This window comes from Kogia breviceps, chromosome 4, assembly GCF_026419965.1.
Source record: "Kogia breviceps isolate mKogBre1 chromosome 4, mKogBre1 haplotype 1, whole genome shotgun sequence".
Classification (NCBI taxonomy): Eukaryota; Metazoa; Chordata; class Mammalia; order Artiodactyla; family Physeteridae; genus Kogia; species Kogia breviceps.
In genome coordinates this window covers 172,871,364-172,875,926 of record NC_081313.1, presented here as the reverse complement: position 1 = coordinate 172,875,926, position 4,563 = coordinate 172,871,364, and the positions used below count along the sequence as shown (strand labels likewise).

At 49.2% G+C, this 4,563-nt stretch overlaps 1 long non-coding RNA gene across 1 annotated transcript; it reads right to left on the bottom strand.

The window, feature by feature from the left end:
- Window positions 1-2,665: 2,665 nt before the first annotated feature.
- On the bottom strand, window positions 2,666-3,352 carry LOC136794101 (uncharacterized). The gene is made up of 2 exons (XR_010840429.1): window positions 3,271-3,352; window positions 2,666-2,847 (listed from the first exon to the last, which is right to left on the bottom strand). It is a non-coding gene; the product is annotated as an uncharacterized lncRNA (long non-coding RNA).
- Between the last annotated feature and the right edge of the window lie 1,211 nt (window positions 3,353-4,563).

Here is a 4,563-nt window from a genome sequence, read left to right as displayed (position 1 = left end):
CGTGATGTGGCTGCTTCTTGGGGGAAGTAAGTGGAAAGGAGAGTGGCCAGAAAGTGATAGTTGTCTCTCAAATCTTCAGGTCCTAAAGTTAGCGACTGATTCACAGGAGCATGTAAATGAGGGCTGGTCTACACCCTGGAGCATCTGTCACAACTTGGAATAACCAGGTATCAGAAATGGGGAGGGGGACTTCTGGTGATGCAGTGGTTAAGAATCCACCTGTCAATGCAGGGGACCCAGGTTCGATCCCTGGTCCAGGAAGATCCCACATGCAGTGGAGCAACTAAGCCCGTGCACCACAACTACTGAGCCCGCACGCCTAGAGCCCGTGCTCCACAACAAGAGAAGCCACAGCAATGAGAAGCCCACACACGGCACCGAAGAGTAGCCCCTGCTCGCCACAACTAGAGAGAAAGCTCACACGCAGCAACGAAGACCCAACGCAGCCAAAAATTAATTAATTTTAAAAAAAAAGACACCGCTGGGCCTGTTTAATCGGAGGCGAAGGCCGTAAAGGGTTTCTGGAGGTCTGTATAAGTCAGGAAGCTTCTTGGTGGGACTGGTGGCACACAGTGGGAGAGCACACCTCCTCTCCTTGTCAGTCCCCCTTCTGGACCCCTCCCCATTAAAAAACGATTTATTTATTTTTGGCTGCATTGGGTCTTCGTTGCTGTGCACAGGCTTTCTCTCTAGTTGCAGTGAGTGGGGGCTACTCTTCATTGTGGTGTGCGGGCTTCTCATTGCGGTGGCTTCTCTTGTTGTGGAGCACGGGCTCTAGGCGCACGGGCTTCAGTAGTTGTGGCTCGTGGGCTCTAGAGCGCAGGCTCAGTAGTTGTGTTGCATGGGCTTAGTTGCTCCACAGCATGTGGGATCTTCCCAGACCAGGGCTCTAACCTGTGTCCCCTGCATTGGCAGGCGGATTCTTAACCACTGTGCCACCAGGGAAGTCCCAAGGGTGTCTTCTTCTTTTCTTCCTCCGCTTCTCCCAAATGCCATTCCTGGAGCTAAAGCAAAGGACTGACTCAGATTCAGGATCTGGGTTGTAAACACTTAAACTGTAACCACTGGACCGCTAGGGAAGTCCCATGTAAGCACTACTCTTAATCCTCCTCCTTATCCACAGGCTCTAGGAGAACCAGTTTCCTCACCTGGAAACAGGGGCAATATCCCTTTTAGTTCTGTTCAATAGAGCAAGATTGGTGGATGCCTCGTGTGTCCAGGCACCGTGCTAAGATAGATAGATCAGGCCCATTTCCTGCCTTCAGTGAAGATGAAATAGCATAAGAAGCAAAGTGTCCCACTGGGAGACTAGTAGACAGGCATCTTTCAGATGCCAGAGACAAACTCAGTTCAAAGTGCCTTTAGCCAAGACAGTGATAAGCTTCAGGAATGGCTGTCTCTAGGTTCTTAAATGATGTTACGAACCTATCTGTATATATATTTTTTTCTTGGCTCTACTCTGGGGGAGGATCTCCTCACAGTAGAAAAGATGGACCAGCAACTCCATGATTTTATTGATTAAAATGGGCCTATTTCTCTGTAAAACCAGCAAAGTTCCCAGGGCTGGCTCTCATTGATCCAGCCTCCTCATAAGCCCATTACCAAGCCAATAATTGTGTCAAGGGGCATGCTGTACTCTCACTGGCCTGATCTCGGTTATGCTTGTACCTAAAGGTCCATGGTGGGGTGAGTTCCATCTGAATCACATGGACTGATGATGGGGGAGGGGTGGTCCCCCCCAAAAGAAAGTCAGGTGATGAAACCAGAAGGGGAAGGAGTGCTGGTCAGGGAATCATGATATATTGACCACAGAGACTGGTGGTTATGACCTTTACTCTGTAGTGTATCTACCTGGATTCACATCCCAGTTCTACCGTTTACTCACTCTGTAACTTTGGGCATGTTGCCCAGCACTTATGAGTCTCAGTTTCTTCATGTGTAAAATGGGGATAATAATTGTTCCTCTCGTAGGGTTATTGGGAGAATCGAATGAGTTAATGCAAGTTGTTATGGTTATGCATTACTGTGTAACAAACAACTCCAAACATAGTGGTGTAAAACAACAATCATTATCTTTCATGGTTCTGGAGTTTCCCTGGGCTCAGCTGTATGGCTATTGTTCAAGGTCTCTCATGCAATTGCAGAGAGTGCCTGGGGCAGAGTCACACTCACGTATCTGGTGGTTGGTACTGGCTCTTGCCTTGAACCTCAGCTAGGGCTGTCAGCCAGAATAACTACCCGTGGCCTAGCCCAGTGGCTTGGGCTTCCTCATAACATGGCGTTTGGGTTCTAAAGGTACATGTCCCAAGAAAGAGAGCCAGGTGGAAGTTGTCTCACCTTTGACAACCTAGCCTTGGAAGGCAAACTGTGCTGGAATTCCCTGGCTGTCCAGTGGTTAGGACTTGGCACTTTCACTGCTGGGGCCCAGGTTCAACCCCTGCTCAGGAACCTAAGATCCTGCAAGCCAGGCGGCTCGGCCAAAACAAAACAAAAAAAGTCATACAGTGTCACCTCTGCTTCCTATTCACTAATGTAAGTCACTAAAGACAAAAGGGAGGTGCCCTAGACTCCACCTCCTAATGGGAAGGATGTCACATACAATGCTTAGAAAGTGCCTGGCATGTAATTAACACTCGATAAATGCAGACATCATCCATGATCACTGTTGTTGTTGATGATGTTTTATATGTACTGTTATTGTGACAGGAGGATAAGCAGGCATTCAAAGAAGAAGAGTGAGGTAAGCCTTTGAAGGAGCTCCAGGTAGATGACCAGAACACAGGGAAGGGCATTTCAAGCAGGCTTGAAGATTTCAGGTTCTGGGGAACTGCCAGCTGCTCAGAAAGCCTGGAACAGAGCATGGGAGCTGGGGTCAGATCGCAGAAGGACTTGAATGTCTGGCAAAGCACTTGGACCTGTTGATAAGGGGTATGAGAGTCATGGAAGGTTTAAGCAGGGGAAGGTTCATCAGACTGACACTCTTGCTTGCTACTTACAAGCAGGTGTGGGGGAGGGTGAGACTGGAGGTGAGGCGCACCAGTAAGGGGACGAGAACTGAAAGATGGGCAAGAAGGGGATGAAGGAGAGGGAGTCAGAGGAATAACCCACAAGGCTGTCCTGAGGAGAGTGGGAGTGATCATTTGAAACTTTCAAGAAGCAGGGGTTGTTTTCAACCTCATTTGAAATAAAACCTGGGGGATCTCTGGCAGGTTTGGTGTGGGAGCCTGAACTTCACATTTCTTTCTATTTTTTTTTTTGTTTTTGACTCACATATTCATTCTTTATTTTCCACCCAATTCCATCTTGTGATTCTCCCGGTTCTCTATCACGGTCTTAGGAGGTTGTCTCAGTTCCAAATAGCTGGACTCCACATTTCATACTCCCTGGTGAGCTTGATGCTGCTGGTCTGGGAACCCCACTCTGAATAGCCAGGGATCCCTAGACTTTTGTTAGAAGAAATATTTGCGAGTTACAGCTTTAGGGTACCCACTCGTTTCTGCTTGTCACCAGATGGGAGGAAAGAGGCGAGCAGTTTCTCCTTACCTTTTTTATTTTAAAAAATATTTATTTGTTTGTTTTTGGCTGCGTTGGGTCCTAGTTGCGGCACGCTGGATCTTTCGTTGCGGCACGCGGGATCTCTCGTTGCGGCACATGGGCTCTTCATTGCGGTGCACGGGCTTTTCGTTGCAGTGTGCGGGCTCAGTAGTTGCGGCGTGTGGACTGAGTTGCCCCCCGCATGTTGGATCTTAGTTCCCTAACCAGGGATTGAACCAGCGTCCCCTGCATTGCAAGACTGATTCTTTTTTTTTTTTTTTTTTTTCTGTACACAGGCCTCTCACTGTTGTGGCCTCTCCCTCTACGGAGCAGAGGCTCCGGACGCGCAGGCTCAGCGGCCATGGCTCACGGGCCCAGCCGCTCCGCGGCATGTGGGATCTTCCCGGAATGGGGCACAAACCCGCGTCCCCTGCATCGGCAGGTGGACTCGCAAACACTGCGCCACCAGGGAAGCCCTGATTCTTTTTTAAAAAAAATAAATTTATTTATTTTTGGCTGCATTTGGTCTTCATGGCTGCGTACGGGCTTTCTCTAGTTGTGGCAAATGCGGGCTACTCTGTTGTGCGCAGGCTTCTCACTGCGGTGGCTTCTCTTGTTGTGGAGCACGGGCTCTAAGCACGAGGGCTTCAGTAGCTGTGGCTCACGGGCTCCAGAGCGCAGGCTCAGCAATTGCGGCGTATGGGCTTAGCTGCTCCGCAGCACGGGGGATCTTCCCGGACCAGGGATCGAACCGTGTCCCCTGCGTTGGCAGGCGGATTCTTAACCATTGCGCCACCAGGGAAGTCCCCGAAAGACTGATTCTTAATCACTGGACCACCAGGGAAGTCCCTCTCCTTATCTTACCAAGGCAAATTCCATCAGCAGTCAGAGGGCCTACAATTTCAAGATGGACTGTAATTTTAATAATTCTGAGAGGGAAAGAGGCAAGTCTGAGATACTCTGCATATATGGCATAGAAAATGGCAGAATTACAAATGGAATCAGGTTCTGTAATGTTTTGCAACTATG